We start from the raw sequence: 17,011 nt of genomic DNA on the forward strand, positions 1-17,011 counted from the left end.
TTTTAGGTCACAAAGATGTCCGTGGGCTTAATGAAGGAGCATAGGATCTGACCCTGTGCCGTACATTTACAGAGCTGGGCAGAAACATCCTGTCAGAGGCAGAATGTGCTGTAAGTTAATATGCATATATTGCCCCTCTCTAGTGCTATATGTCCTGCCTCATTACTGCTCAGATCATTTTTTACCATAAAACCCTTAACTCCTTAAGGACCAAGCCCATTTTCACCTTAAGGACCAGAGCGTTTTTTGCACATCTGACCTCTGTCACTTTAAGCATTGATAACTCTGGGATGCTTTTACTTTTCATTCTGATTCAGAGACAGTTTTTTCGTGACATATTCTACTTTATGTTAGTGATAAATTTTTGTCAATACTTGCATCACTTCTTGGTGAAATATTCTAAATTTGATGAAAAAATAGAAAATTTAGCATTTTTCTAACTTTGAAGCTCTCTGCTTGTAAGGAAAATAGATATTCCAAATAAATTATATATTGATTCACATATACAATATGTCTCCTGTTATGTTTGCATCATAAAGTTTACATGTTTTTACTTTTGGAAGACTTCAAAGGGCTTCAAAGTTCAGAAGCAATTTTCAAATTTTTCACATTTTCAAAATCGGAATTTTTCAGGAACCAGTACAGTTTTGAAGTGGATTTGAAGGGCCTTCATATTAGAAATACCCCATAAACTACCCAATTATAAAAACTGCACCCCTCAAAGTATTCAAAATTACTTTCAGGAAGTGTGTTAAACCTTTAGGTGTTTCACAGGAATAGCAGCAAAATGAAGGAGAAAATTCAAAATCTTCATTTATTACTGGCATGTTCTTGTAGACCCAGTTTTTGAATTTTTACAAGGGGTAATAAGCGAAAAAGCCCCCTAAAATTTGTAACCCAATTTTTCTCAAGTAAGGAAATACCTCATATGTGAATGTCAAGTGTTCGGCGGGCGCAGTAGAGGGCTCAGAAGGGAAGTAGAGATGAGCGAACTTAGAGTAAATTCGATTCGTCACAAACTTCTCAGCTCGGCAGTTGATGACTTTTCCTGCGTAAATTAGTTCAGCCTTCAGGTGCTCCGGTGGGCTGGAAAAGGTGGATACATTCCTAGGAAAGGGTCTCCTAGGACTGTATCCACCTTTTCCAGCCCACCGGGGCACCTGAAAGCTGAACTAATTTATGCAGGAAAAGTCATCAACTGCCGAGCCGAGAAGTTTGTGACGAATCAAATTTACTCTAAGTTCGCTCATCTCTAAAGGGAATGAGCAACAATGGGATTTTGGAGAGTGAATTTTGCTGAAATGGTTTTTGGAGGGCATGTCGCATTAGGGAAGCCCCTATGGTGCCAGAACAGCAGAAAAAAAAAACCACATGGCATACCATTTAGGAAACTACACCCCTCAAGGCAAGTAACAAGGGGTCTAGTGAGCCATAACACCCCACAGGTGTTTGACGGCTTTTCATTAGTCGGATGTGTAAATGAAAACTTTTTTTTTCACTTAAGTGCAGTTTTTTTTCCAAAATTTACCATTTTTACAAAGGGTAATGGGAGAAAATGCCCCCCAAAATTTGTAACCCCATCTCTTCTGAGTATGGAAATAGCCCATGTTAGGAACGTAAAATGCTCTGCGGGCGAACTACAATGCTCAGAAGAGAAAGAGTCACAGAAAGAAAGTTAGCTTTTGGAAAGCAAATTTTGCTGAAATGTTTTTTTTTTTGGGGGGGGGGGGGGGGGTTGGGCATGTCGCATTTAGGAAGCCCCTATGGTGCCAGAACAGCAAAAAAAAAAAAATGGCATAATATTTTGGAAACTACAACCCTCAAGGAACGTAACAAGGGGTACAGTGAGCCTTAAAACCTCACAGGTGTTTGACGACTTTTTGTTAAAGTTGGATGTGTAAATGAAGAAAACATTTTTTTTTCCACTAAAATGCAGTCCCCCCCCCCCCCCAATTTTACATTTTTACAAGGGGTAATAGGAGAAATTGTCCCCCAAAATTTGTAACCCCATTTCTTCTGAGTATGAAAATACCCCATGTGTGGATGTCAAGTGCTTTGCTGGCGAACTACAATGCTCAGAAGAGGGGGACCGCCATTGAGCTTTTGGAGAGAGAATTTGTTTTGAATGGAAGTCAGGGGCCATGTGCGTTTACAAAGCCCCTCGTGGTCCCCCCTCACAGAATTTAATATGGGGTGCAGTGAGCATTTACACCCCACTGGCATTTGACAGATCTTTGGAACAGTTAGCTGTGCAAATGAAAAATAAAATTTTTAATTTTCACGGACCACTGTTCCAAAAATCTGTCAGATACCTGTGGGGTGTAAATGCTCACTGTACCCCTTATTACATTACATGAGGGGTGTAGTTTCCATTGATGAGGGGGTCCATTGATCTGGCACTATGGGGACTTTGTAAACACACTAGGCCTTCAATTCCGGACAAATTTTCTCTTCAAAAGCCAAATGGCGCTCCTTCTCTTCTAAGCATTGGAGTGCGCCAGCAAAGTACTTTACATCCACATATAGGGTATGTTCTTACTTAATTTTACGGGGGCTGTTTTCCTATTTTCCCTTGTGAAAATGAAATATTTAGGGTAACACCAGCATTTTAGTGAATTTTTTTTTTTCCCCATCCAACTTTAATGAAAATTCTTCAAACACCTGTGGGGTGTAAGGCTCACTATACCCCTGTTATATTCCGTGAGGGGTGTAGTTTTAAAAATGGGGTCACATGTGGGTATTGCGTTTATGTCAGAACCACTGTAAAATCAGCCACCCATGGGCAAATCACCAATTTAGGCCTCAAATGTACATAGTGCGCTCTCACTCCTTAGCATTGTTTACGCCCACATATAGGATATTTCCGTACTCAGGAGAAATTTCTTTACAAATTGGGTCTCAGGACCCCCCTGGGAATTTGCTCAGGGGGCCTGCTGATGGATATCTGCAGTCACCCTGGTCCGGTCCCCGCCCGGCGTACAGGTACACCCTTGGTCCTTAAAGCGTACCTGTCATAGTGCAAAAAAAGAAAAAAAAAGTGATATGTTACTCAGTACCCAATCCTGATCATGTGCATATCATTTTTATGTGTCTCGGACCTATATATCCAAAGATATAAGCATTTATATACTGGTGAGTAACTTTTTCATTGTGCAAGCTGGAAGGGACGTGTCTGTCTGTCTCCTTCACAGTGATGACTCATCTGCTCTGATTCTGGGAGCTAGCCAGGGCAGTCAGCCAATCAGTCCTCTCTACTCTGTAACCCTTTCCTCTCTGGTTTTATGCTGTCATGTTACACAGAGGAAGATGCTTGGAGCTTGCCTGCAGTAATCCTAAGACATTATGGCGAGTTCATAACAGGATAAAACGTATAAATATAAGAATAGATCTTTATAAAATTAGTGCAAGGATTTTTTAGATAAAAGTACAGCATTTTTATGAATACATTTTCTATCGGTTTTATCTTTTAAAAATATATTTTTCTAGTAAAGCTGGATGCTAATCAGCATAGGTGTCACTATGTGTCTCATTCATCTTTCACAGACTCCTGAATGTCTGATCAACTTCTTTGCCATTCGGGAGTCCAAGAAAGCTTTGACTATTTCAGCATGCTGGGAGTTGTAGTTTAGTAGCAACTGAAGCTGCAGTGTTTGTAAATAACTGTGTTAGAGCAGTGTTGCCTCCAGCTGTTGTAAAACTACAGCTCCCAGCATGTCCACACATCCTTTATCTGTAATTTTGCATACACTCAATAGAAATCTCCTATACTGGATACCGGTATGCTTTTCGGTCGGTATCCAGTATTCTGTAAAATCTAGTCTAGTCTGTCTGGCTAAAAGACAGGCGACCCCTAGTGGCGGCTATTTTGAGCTTGAATTTCTGGTGAAAATGTCAAATTTTTTTTTAACAGGTGTATATTGTGAAATGTCATATTATGAGTCCTGCAATATATGAAAAGTTTTTAACAATGACAGTGCCTCTTTAAGCCTGTAGCTCAGGCTTGAAGCAATCAAACCCAGATTGGACTCGACGGAGCAAGGTAAGGACGTCTCCGCTCGCGTCCTAGCTGATCAGCCCGACTGAGCTGCCGGGAAGCATTTACTTTCACTTTCAGAAGCAGCGGTCAACTTTGATCGCCACGTCTGAGGGGTTAATAGTGCGCGGCACAACGATCGGTGCTGCGCGCTATTAGCCCAGGGTCCCAGCTATAACTAGCAGCCGGGACCGACCGGCACGGCGTGACCCTGTTTTAAACACCGGGAATGGGCTCAGGGCGTATAGGTACACCCTGAGTCCTTAAGAGGTTAACGCACCAGGACGTACATTTACGTCCTATACATAACCGCGAGCATCGGAGCGATGTACGGGTCATGCGCGGCAGGTCTCAGCTGCTGTGAGCAGCCAGGGACCCGCTGGTAATGGCGGACATCCGTAATCGCGCAGTTGTCTGCCATTAACCCCCTCAGATGCCGTGATCAATACAGATCATGGCATCTGCAGCATTGCAGTCACTAAAATGGATGATCGGATCGCCTGCAGCGCTGCCGCGGCATTCTGATCATCCGGAATGGCAGACGGAGCTCCCCTCACCTACCTCCGCTGCCTTCCACGGGTCTTCTGCTCTGGTCTGTGATCGAGCAGACCAGAGCAGAAGATGACCAATAACACTCATCAGTCCTATGCAGTCCCTATGGGGACTCTTAAAGTGTAAAAATAAAAGTAAAAAATGTAGCCTAGGACCCCAGGGATGCAGAGGTAAGACCTCCGGCTACCTCCACAGTGGATCGCGGCCCCCCACTCTGCAGTCATGCTGCCAGGGGGTCGATCCTCCCCACTGGACCACCAGGGAGAATTTACATGTCCATTTAGATGCCGCATGTCTGCTATTAGCGTCTGGCCCTAGCTACAAGAATTAGCAGGGGGCTGCCGGGTATGGTCGTTAACCAGTTAAATCACGGACATCAGAGCAATCTCTGATGTCCATCATTACAGGCAGAGGTCAGCTGCTGATAGCAGCCAGCATATCGCATATCCCACGCAGACATGTCCGCTCACCCGAACCATGGCGTACATATATGTCATGGGTCGGGAAGGGGTTAAGCCACGCCCACCGAAATTATCGGCTGAAAATTCCCTTGGCCAAAAAAGCCAAAGGCCCATTTTCGGCGGCCTAAATTTCGGTGCACCCCTAATAATAACCAAATTAAAAGCATGGAATGTAAGTGTGTGTATTTCTGCACATGGTACTCATACTCTATACTGAATGAAATGTTTTAAATGTATTATTATTCTTCCGCACCGGAAGAAGCATCAGTTGATTCAAAACTAGCTGGTTGTCTAGATATCTCCCCACCGTTACACACCATCTCCTTCTCCCCTGAGCACAGCCCTGATGTCGATTGACTGCATGCACTACTCCTTTCTTGGAAGATAAGACTGCAATAAAGACAAGCTTGAAGGTGGTAAGTTGCAGCGTTTTTCTTACTGCATTAGAAATATATATATATAATTATCATTATTATTTTTTTTTAAATCTTTTTAAATATTAACATGTCTAATGATTCTTTGATTTGTATAGTACCACAACTTTTCTTTCTTGATGTTTCATCTTCTGTTTCATGTTATGCCATCTCTATATTATGCCATCTCTATAAATTGTTATATACTATGGGGAAGATTTATCAAAACTTGTGCAGAGGAAGAGTGGTGCAGTTGTCCATAGCAACCAATCAGATTGATTCTTTCATATGTAAAGAGCGATCTGTTTGGTTGCTATAGGCAACTGGTCAAATTTTTCTCTGCACAAGTTTTGAAAAATCTCCCCCTATGCCCCCTCTTTGAAGTTTTGTTTACTGTGTGTTTAAACAGCTCAAAAATTATAGAAACACTTAATTCGTGGAAAGGAAAATGGGTATTCTTATATTTCAGCCTTGCAGCTTCATTATCTTCACATTAATGGTAGGGTCGCACAGAGCGCATCTGCAGTGTTTTTCACGCTGCGGATACGCCCACCACTCCTTTCAAATGGTACCTGAAAGGCCATATTGACAATTCCTAGGGTTAAAACCCATATTCGAGAGGATCTCTTATGCTATTTGAGTGAAATGTTAATACAGCCTTAGATCCTGCATGGTTGACCAATTAGGCCTATATACAGGGACACTTGATTTCAACTGCATCCAGTCTTAAACGTGGTAGGAAAAGGATGCTAGCTGCATTGGAACATAACTAGGATTCATTTTCTTGGTGCCTTTGTTCTACCCTTATAATGGGATTAAAGACCTCTTGGGTGTCACTATAAATCAGTCTGGCTATGAACTTATTCTATTTGCAAATTATTTTCTTCTTACTCTTATCTCTCTGGCTAATCTATTTTGGTCCTAAAGTTTCTCTGGGTGTGGGCTGGATAAATCCACCTTATTATCTACTAGAGGCTTGGAGCGGTTGCAGGGACTTGTTGTTCTATGCAGTGGTTGTTCTATGCGGTTTTAATTGTTGTACGTGGATGGTACAATCTGCTGTGGTAAGTAAGCGTACATCTCCCTCTGCACCTGCCCATTGCCATAGGTAATGCACCACGGAGCACAATCTTTGCTTTTGTTTTGTAGTAATCTATTTTGAGTCCTGTCAAGGTTCTCTGATGTATTGTGATTGAATGTCATTGGGGGGCATTTACTAAGGGGTTTAGTCATTTTTTTCTGACTATTTTTGGCGCAAAATTGTCGCAATTGCGCCTACCCTATAAATTGTGCGACTTTCCCTAGCAAGAGCTAGAAAGTCAAATTTTTTTTTCCCGCTTAATTTACGCAAGTTTTCAGTTTTGACTTGCAGTGGTCAGAAATTTATTAACTGAGACAGTCGCAGTTGCGCAATAAACTGTCGCAACGGCCGTAAAAATTGACTAAATTTACTCCAGCTCCAACATGGAGCAGGAAAAGCTGCTGCCGCCCGGGCTCCGACATACTTTCTCCCCGCTACTCTCACTGCGCTGCCGGGGAACTACAGTGATTTATATTCCCCCCCCCCCCCCTCTCACCTGCCAGCGCCACACAACTCCCATCTGTCTGCTGTTGCAAGACTACAAGTCCCAGCATGGCCTTACAGTGAGGACACGCTGGGAGTTGTAGTCTTGTAGCAGCGGGAGCTGAGCGGCGCGGGCGGGAGACAAGGGGAGGGGGGGGGGGGGTAGCGGGGAGGCCGTGTGAGGAGCCCGGACGGGAGACAAGGGGGGTAGCGGGGAGACCGTATGAGGAGCCCGGGCGGCTGCACTGTAATGTCAGCCCGGGCTCCTGCCCTGAGAGCCATAGGCTTTGGCTGTCAGGGCATGCTGGGTGTTGTAGTTTTGCAACAGCTGGAGGGCCACAGTTTGCAGACCACTGGTGTGTGGTCTGTAAACTGTAGTCCTCCAGCTGTTGCAAAACTAAACAGCTGAAGGGGACCGGCGAAGAAGTTCACTTACCCTTCCGAGGCTCCAGCGACGATCGCTGACGGAGATCGTCGCGCGGCACTGTCGCGCGGCAGTGTCGTGCAGCGCTGGATCCTACGGAAGCCGGTAAGTTGCGCAAGCTTCCCAACCAGGGTGCCTCCAAATGTTGCAAGACTACAACTCCCAGCATGCCTGGACACCCTTTGGCTGTCCGGGCATGCTGGGAGTTGTAGTTTTGCAACAGCTGGAGGCACCCTTGCTGGGAAACACTGGCCTAAAACAGTGTTTCCCAACCAGGGTGCCTCCAGATGTTGCAAGACTACAACTCCCAGCATGCCTGGACAGCCATTGGCTGTCCGGGCATGCTGGGAGTTGTAGTTTTGCAACAGCTGGAGGCACCCTTGTTGGGAAACACTGGCCTAAAACAGTGTTTCCCAACCAGGGTGCCTCCAGATGTTGCAAGACTACAACTCCCAGCATGCCTGGACAGCCATTGGCTGTCCGGGCATGCTGGGAGTTGTAGTTTTGCAACAGCTGGAGGCACCCTTGTTGGGAAACACTGGCCTAAAACAGTGTTTCCCAACCAGGGTGCCTCCAGATGTTGCAAGACTACAACTCCCAGCATGCCTGGACAGCCATTGGCTGTCCGGGCATGCTGGGAGTTGTAGTTTTGCAACAGCTGGAGGCACCCTTGTTGGGAAACACTGGCCTAAAACAGTGTTTCCCAACCAGGGTGCCTCCAGATGTTGCAAGACTACAACTCCCAGCATGCCTGGACAGCCATTGGCTGTCCAGGCATGCTGGGAGTTGTAGTTTTGCAACAGCTGGAGGGCCACAGTTTGCAGACCCCTGGTTTGTGGTCTGTAAACTGTAGTCCTCCAGCTGTTGCAAAACTAAACAGCTGAAGGGGACCGGCGAAGAGGTTCACTTACCCTTCCGAGGCTCCAGCGACGATCGCTGTCGGAGATCGTCGCGCGGCAGTGTCGCGCGGCAGTGTCGTGCAGCGCTGGATCCTACGGAAGCCGGTAAGTTGCGCAGGCTTCCCAACCAGGGTGCCTCCAGTTGTTGCAAGACTACAACTCCCAGCATGCCTGGACAGCCTTTGACTGTCCAGGCATGCTGGGGCTTGTAGTTTTGCAACATCTGGAGGCACCCTGGTTGGGAAACACTGTTTTAGGCCAGTGTTTCCCAGCCAGGTTGCCTCCAGATGTTGCAAAACTACAACTCCCAGCATGCCTAGACAGCCTTTGACTGTCCAGGCATGCTGGGACTTGTAGTTTTGCAACATCTGGAGGCACCCTGGTTGGGAAACACTGTTTTAGGCCAGTGTTTCCCAGCCAGGTTGCCTCCAGATGTTGCAAAACTACAACTCCCAGCATGCCTAGACAGCCTTTGACTGTCCAGGCATGCTGGGACTTGTAGTTTTGCAACATCTGGAGGCACCCTGGTTGGGAAACACTGTTTTAGGCCAGTGTTTCCCAGCCAGGTTGCCTCCAGATGTTGCAAAACTACAACTCCCAGCATGCCTAGACAGCCTTTGACTGTCCAGGCATGCTGGGACTTGTAGTTTTGCAACATCTGGAGGCACCCTGGTTGGGAAACAGTGTTTTAGGCCAGTGTTTCCCAGCCAGGTTGCCTCCAGATGTTGCAAAACTACAACTCCCAGCATGCCTAGACAGCCTTTGACTGTCCAGGCATGCTGGGACTTGTAGTTTTGCAACATCTGGAGGCACCTTGGTTGGGAAACACTGTTTTATTCCAGTGTTTCCCAGCCAGGTTGCCTCCAGATGTTGCAAAACTACAACTCCCAGCATGCCTAGACAGCCTTTGACTGTCCAGGCATGCTGGGGCTTGTAGTTTTGCAACATCTGGAGGCACCCTGGTTGGGAAACACTGTTTTAGGCCAGTGTTTCCCAGCCAGGTTGCCTCCAGATGTTGCAAAACTACAACTCCCAGCATGCCTAGACAGCCTTTGACTGTCCAGGCATGCTGGGACTTGTAGTTTTGCAACATCTGGAGGCACCCTGGTTGGGAAACACTGTTTTAGGCCAGTGTTTCCCAGCCAGGTTGCCTCCAGATGTTGCAAAACTACAACTCCCAGCATGCCTAGACAGCCTTTGACTGTCCAGGCATGCTGGGACTTGTAGTTTTGCAACATCTGGAGGCACCCTGGTTGGGAAACACTGTTTTAGGCCAGTGTTTCCCAGCCAGGTTGCCTCCAGATGTTGCAAAACTACAACTCCCAGCATGCCTAGACAGCCTTTGACTGTCCAGGCATGCTGGGGCTTGTAGTTTTGCAACATCTGGAGGCACCCTGGTTGGGAAACACTGGCCTAAAACAGTGTTTCCCAACCAGGGTGCCTCCAGATGTTGCAAAACTACAAGTCCCAGGTTGGGAAACACTGTGCCCGGCCTCCGCCCCACCTTACTGTAAGGGCATGCTGGGAGTTGTAGTCCTGCAGCTGGGGGCAGGGGACAAGCTTGTCACATTTATTATCACCTGCTCACACATCTCCTGCACCACACAACTACAACTCCCAGCATGTCCTTACTGTAAGGGCATGCTGGCAGTTGTAGTCGTGCGGGGCGGGAGATGTGTGAGCAGGTGATAATAAATGTACTAACCCATTTTTTTTGTTTTCTTCTCATTTCAGATCCGTTTATCCTGTGGACTCCTTCGGATTCGGTGGACTACTTCGATGACCAGCGTTTTTCTTTGTTTGATTTTAATAAAATGGTTAACGAGGGCTTGTGGGGGAGTGTTTTTTGTAATAAAAATTTTTTAAAACCTGTTGTGTTTTTTTCTTACTTTACTAGACAGGCTTAGTAGTGGAAGCTGTCTTATAGACAGAGTCCATTACTAACCTGGGCTTAGCGCTAGCCACAAAAACAGCTAGCGCTAACCCCCTATTATTACCCCGGTACCCAACGCCACAGGGGTGCCGGGAAGAGCCGGTACCAACAGGCCTGGAGTGTCAAAAATGGCGCTCCTGGGCCTAGGCGGTAACAGGCTGGCGTTATTTAGGCTGGGGAGGGCCAGTAACAATGGTCCTCGCCCACCCTGGGAACGTCAGGCTGTTACTGTTTGGTTGGTATTTGGCTGAGAATGAAAATAGGGGGGACCCTATGCGTTTTTTTTTTTAAATAAATAATTAAATATATTAAAAAAACGCATAGGGTCCCCCTATTTTTATTCTCAACCAAATACCAACCAAACAGTAAGAGCCTGACGTTACCAGGGTGGGCGAGGACCATTGTTACTGGCCCTCCCCAACCTAAATAACGCCAGCCTGTTACCGCCTAGGCCCAGGAGCGCCATTTTTGACGCTCCGGGCCTGTTGGTACCGGCTCTTCCCGGCACCCCTGTGGTGTTGGGTACCGGGGTAATAATTGGGGGTTAGCGCTAGCTGTTTTTGTGGCTAACGCTAAGCCCGGCTTAGTAATGGACTCAGTCTATAAGACAGCTTCCACTACTAAGCCTGTCTAGTAAAGTAAAATAAAAATAAAACACAACAGGTTTTAAAAAAATTTATTACAAAAAACACTCCCCCACAAGCCCTCGTTAACCATTTTATTAACATCAAGCAAAGAAAAACGCTGGTCATCGAAGTAGTCCACCGAATCCGAAGGAGTCCACAGGATACACAGATCTGTAGAAGAAGTAACCAAAAAAAAAAAAAAGTGTAAGTACATTTAGGGAGAAAAAAACTGTGTTAAAAAAATGTAATAAACACACACACACACACACACTAAACGCCGTTTACCACTTCTGAGCCATGACTACAATTTACAGTGATCCCTCAACTTACAATGGCCTCAACATACAATAGTTTCAACATACAATGGTCTTTTCTGGACCATCGTAAGTTGAAACCAGACTCAACATACAATGCTACAGACAGTCCAGATCTGTAAAACGTGTCAATGGCTGGAAGAACCAACCAATCAAAATGGGCATTCACTGGTAAAACCCCTGTATTACTGAAGTGTATGCACTGACTGGTATTACATGTTCTGTACACTTTACCTGTATCAGGGTTAGCTGCTCTTTTGGACACCAGGTGAGGGCAACTCCATTACTTGTTTTGGACATTGCCTGTACTGTACAGGACCCCTGAAGAAGCTCCTGTCCTCTACATAGACCAGTGTTTGCCAAGCAGGGTGGCCCCATTTTTTGCAAAACTACAACTCCCAGCATGCCCGGACAGCCTTTGGCTGTCCAGGCATGCTGGGAGTTATAGTTTTGCAACAGCTGGAGGCTCCCTGCTTGGGAAACACTGACATAGACAGTGATTTACAGCTCCCAGCAGATCTTTCTTACTTTTATATGTAAGGATTTGCTTTATCTATATCAGTTATCTACTTATTTTTCTTTGTCACTTTTTCCTATTTTTGGATGACATTTTGGTGCCTTTAGAACCAATTACCCTGTTTCCATAGAGTTATGGTCTCAACATACAATGGTTTCAACTTACAATGGTTTTCCTGGAACCAATTAATATTGTAACTTGAGGGACCACTGTAGTTATTGAATTATTTAGATGTGGTGAAAAAGCTAAAAAAAACTCAAAAACAAAAGATCCAGAAGGAAACCAGCAGCCAAACCTATTCAGACAGCAGGAAAAAGGAACAGACTATTTTTTCTACTACATGAAGTAAATTTCCCACTTTTGCCTATGTGTGCCAAATTTATTAATGCCGTGCAGCAATTTAGTAAATTTGTCGCACATAGTCAAAAATGAAGTAGAAAAAAACAGGGTAAAAACCAGACTACATAGTAAAAGATTAGTAAATGCCCCCCAATATGTCCAAATCAGAGGTCATGTATTGCAATGTCACTACTTCTGTACAAGATTTAATTAGTATAATTTCTGGCTTTCCAAAAATTCTAGGTATTTCTTTAATCCCATGTCTTCTTTCTTTATATGAGTCCAATATGTGGGTAACTATTTATCTGCCTGGGACCAGCATCATATTTCTTGGATCGTTCGTGTAAATGTGATTTAAATTATTTTGTCCCATCTGTTGTATCTGTTTAGGACCCTGACCATCCTTGTTGTTACTAGAGATTTACTAGAACTTCAACATGAGGTTTTTAATTTTTTTGGGGGCCACAGCCATCCTGGTATTTCTAGGATTATGCATCATAACAAATGGATGAGGAGTGTAGCGATGGCAGATTTTCAAAAATATTGTGTCTCATATTGCCTAATTGGTACTGATCCTTGCTTATAAGGGTGCAGCTCTTGTGGGGCCGTCTGGAATCTGACCTGATAGCCCACTGTTTCCTTTCTTTGCCCAGGTGATCTTTTATTCTCCCTCCCTGGCGGTTGATCCGCTTAAGTTTAGCTTTTATCTTTTTACAATCCTGCCTTTTTGCCCAGTTTACCTACTGATGGCTTTGATTGGTGGATGTTTAATAGGTTGTATGACTTAAGCAATTAAATGTCAAACTACAAGTTTGTTACCATATGGAAGCATTTCAACTTAAATATTACCATTCATATGCTGAACATTCATGGACATGTCAAATATTCTCATTCTTCAAACATGGATATTTCTCCTGTGTTTTTGGAATCTACCATGTAGGGGAAGAGAGTGCCCACTCCATCTACCCCAGAGCACATATAGCCTTAGGAGCAGCCGTGGCCTCTTCTTTGAAGAGTTGACAGCTACAGCAGCCCCAAAACAGTAGCACCCACCACCTCTGCTGCTACTACTGCTGCTTCTAACATTCCCCCACTGTGGTGGGGTTACTGAATGGCTAGGTTTCCACTTGTTTTTTATTTTATTTTATTTATTTATTTTTACACATAAAAAAAAAGCCAGCAAAAATGCCAGAAAAACTGCCACAGTTTTTTCCTGTGTTTTGGGGTGCGTTTTTCTGGTATTTTTTCGTGGTGTGTTGAAAAAGCCAATTTTTTTCCCCTGTGGCAGTTTTTTCACTGCCTTCAGGGTACCACTCTGTGGGTCGGATGCTGAGCACCCGGTCCACAGAGTGTAAGGAGGTGAGGAGTGATGTATAGCATCACTACTCACCTCCCCCAGCCGTATAGTATACAGTGGTGCATAGTGTACCAATGTATACTATACAGGAGCTGGGAATCCTGTCACCTGACTGACAGGACTCCCTGCTCCCATAACCCCTTTGGGCGGTATACATTTTTTTCTTTATTTATGAAAAAAAAACAACGCATGGGGTTCCCCGTATTTTTATTCTCAGACAGATACCAACCAAGCAGCAACAGCCTGACGTTACCAGAGTTGGCGGGGACCATTGTTTCTGGCCCTTCCCAGCCTAAATAACGCCAGCCGGTTACTGACTAGGCACAGGAGTGCCATTTTTGATTGGTACCGGCTCTTCCCGGCACCCCTGTGACGGGGGGGTACCGGGGTAATAAGTGGGGGTTAGCGCTAGCTGTTTTTAGTGCTAACGCTAAGCCCCGGCTTAGTAACGGATTCCGTCTACAAGACTACTTCCACTACTAAACGTGAAAATGTAATTTAAAAAAAAAAACACGACACATTGGAAAATTATATTATTTTAAAAAACACTTCCCCACAGCCCTCTTTAGCTATTAAAAGAAAAAGTTCATCGCTGTAATCAACCGAATCCGCTGCAATCCTCTGCGTACACGGATCTGACACGAGAAGAAAAAAAGAAACACAAAAAAAATTGGTTAGGACATGCAAAATGCAATGTCTTCCCAAACAGAGAGCCTCCAATTGTTGCCAATTGGCTCCTGTCATAACTAGGGGGCGGAGCTACATGGACCCGACAGGGAGCAAGGTAGGTAAGGGGATTTCCTCTTCTGTATACACTATATACAGCTATCTATAGATAGCTGTATATTCTGTATACCACCCAAAGGGTTAACCTACACTGTCCAGCAGTGTAAGTTAACTCTTTCCTTGCTGGGCTAGCGCATAACCCCTTGCTGAGCAGTGTGCTATGTGAGCCAGCAATGTGTATACTTTATACACATTGCAGGCTCACTATAAGTTCTTGCTGGGCAGTAGATATAGGATGTATATCTACTGCTCAGCATCAGCTCTTCTTCCGGCTCTGTAGCCCTGAGCACAGCGGAGTGCAAAAATTCACATCAGGAGGATCGCAACAGGTGTCAGGAGTGACACTTGCTGCGATCTGTCCCTTACTGCAGGTACTACTGCTCCCAACATGGAGCACACTCTGCTCCATGCTGGGAGTTATAGTACCTGTACTAATAGACAGATGGCAGCAGGTGTAATTTCTGACATCCATTGCGATCCTCCTGTATAATGGATTGATGCGGACAGCTGCTCTTCCATGGTCCCCCTGCACTCATGTATATACACAGTGGTCCCTCAACATACGATGGTAATTCGTTCCAAACGACCCATCGTTTGTCGAATCCATCGTATGTTGAGGGATTCATGCAATGTTCCAAGGGCTCCCGATGCTGTCCCGCTGCTCCGGGTCCATTTCGGGATCCTCCGGCTTCTTCCGCATCTTCTGCAGGGTCCGGGCCTCGCTTTCTGGTGACGTTATTACGCTGCTGCGGCGGCACGGCGTGCGTAACGATGCCGGAAGCGAGGCACGGACCCTGGAGAAGATGCGGAAGATGCCGGAGGATCGCGAAGTGGACCCGGAGCAGCGGGGATAGGTAAGCGAACCTGTCCGGGATGCTTAAACTGCTATCAGACAGCAGCTTAAGCATTTTGTGCTGTCGGATAGCAGTTAAAGCGATGGCCCCGACATATAAAAGCATCGTATGTCGATGCTGACATCGACATGCGATGGCCTCTGAGAGGCCATTGTATGTCAATTTGATCATATGTCGGGGCCATCGCATGTCGGGGGGGGGGGGGGGGGGTTACTGTAAACCTATTCATATTTCCCAGAGAGAGTTGTGATTGGCTGCAACCCCCCCCCCCTGCATCTATACATTATACAGGAGGATCGCAATGGGTATCAGAAGTGACACCTGGGGCAATCTGTCAATTAGTACATGTACTACTACATGCTGGGAGTAGTAGTAATACCTAAAAAATGTAAAAATAAAGAAAAAAAAGTTAAAAACACACACACACACACTTCATTCAACACATTATTAAAATACATTATTAATAAAAATAAAATTAATATAATTATAACAAATATATTTTTGCATTTAAATGGCCCCTTTCTAAATTTTTATTATTGTCGGCTACATTTTTAGTTACCTGCCCGCACACACAAATTGATCCTTGTTTAAAAATTTATAAAAATTTCGTTATAAAATAGAAAAATTTCGTTAAATACTATTTTTTTCCATCACTGCTGTATCCTTTTTATTTTTTTTTAATGGTACCCTACGAAATTTTATTTAAAAAAAGGTATCTCCATCACTTTTTTGGATCGCAAAGTCCAAAAAAAGAATAAAAACCGCCTGCAAAAACGCCAAAGTTAAAACCCACATTGCGTTTTTTCACTCCCCTAGACTATTATGGGAGGAAAACGCCAAGATTCCAAAGTCTCAACAAGAGGTTGTTTTTGAAAAACTGCCAAGGAGCCAACAATGGCTGAAAAAAGCCAAAAGGATTTACAAAATGCCAAACTGAAAAACACCAAATGAATATTGCATTTTGCTGTTCACTATTGACTTGCAGCAAACATCTGGCCGTTGCGTTTTTTCACAAACAAAAACGCCATGCGGCAGAATGGGAATTTGTATTGGCGTTTTTACAACAAAAAAAAGTGGAAACTTGCCTATGGCTTGTATGCTGAGCTTTCTTATCTAACAAACTCCAAAACATTCTTTGACATTACTAGCTTGTTTAATTACTAAAACACACCCACTTTCTAGAATTTCCATGAGGACTGTACTTGTCTTTATTCTTAATTTTTATGGCCTACTGTTGAGTTGCAGCATTCCACGACCCTATGTGTGTCAGGCTTTATCGAAACCAGCGTCTAACACCAGCCTCTATGCCAGTGCAGGAGTTTTCTGGATTGATCAAGCATGCCTCTTGATGAGGCCACCAGATGCATGTGAGAACATCTTTGCTAGCTCTGAGTTCTTGAAAGGTCAGTGGCTTTGGGCAAGGTAAACTTCCTAAATTCACACCCCCACGCCCATTCCTTCTTTGTTGCAGGACTGTTATGGACATTATTCCCTCAAGCTCTTCCATGGTAACGTTCTCCTTGATCTAAAGCTGAAAGGTGACAACAAGTGTGACAACGAGTCTTCTCGAGGTGATGGAGCTCAGCTTACCAACTACTTGTGGTACTGTGAAGTGTGTCTGTTACTGATTCCTGGGAATATCATGGTCTTGATACCCTTACTTTTGTGTTTACTACTTTTTTGTGGTGTATGTTAAAAGAAAGAAAATAAACTATGGAAACTAATAATGCTGTACATCTTAAGCCCCTTTCACATTACAAAATTACTCCGTACGAAGTTCCATCTGAAAATCAGCTGTAAAACGGCAGTTATAAAATCCTATACGGCCGTTAGAAAATCCCATTATAGTCCATGGGATTTTTTTAATTGCCGTTTTAACCTGTTATAGCCCGATATTAATAACGGCCGTTATTTTGTGTCGGAAGATAGTAACGGGAGA

At 44.6% G+C, this 17,011-nt stretch overlaps 1 long non-coding RNA gene across 1 annotated transcript; it reads left to right on the plus strand.

The window, feature by feature from the left end:
* The first annotated feature begins 4,960 nt into the window (after window positions 1-4,960).
* On the plus strand, window positions 4,961-16,731 carry LOC130357904 (uncharacterized). The gene is made up of 3 exons (XR_008889318.1): window positions 4,961-5,462; window positions 16,318-16,439; window positions 16,544-16,731. It is a non-coding gene; the product is annotated as an uncharacterized LOC130357904 (long non-coding RNA).
* The last annotated feature ends 280 nt before the right edge of the window (window positions 16,732-17,011 follow it).

Source organism: Hyla sarda, chromosome 2 (genome assembly GCF_029499605.1).
Source record: "Hyla sarda isolate aHylSar1 chromosome 2, aHylSar1.hap1, whole genome shotgun sequence".
In the NCBI taxonomy this organism is placed as follows: Eukaryota; Metazoa; Chordata; class Amphibia; order Anura; family Hylidae; genus Hyla; species Hyla sarda.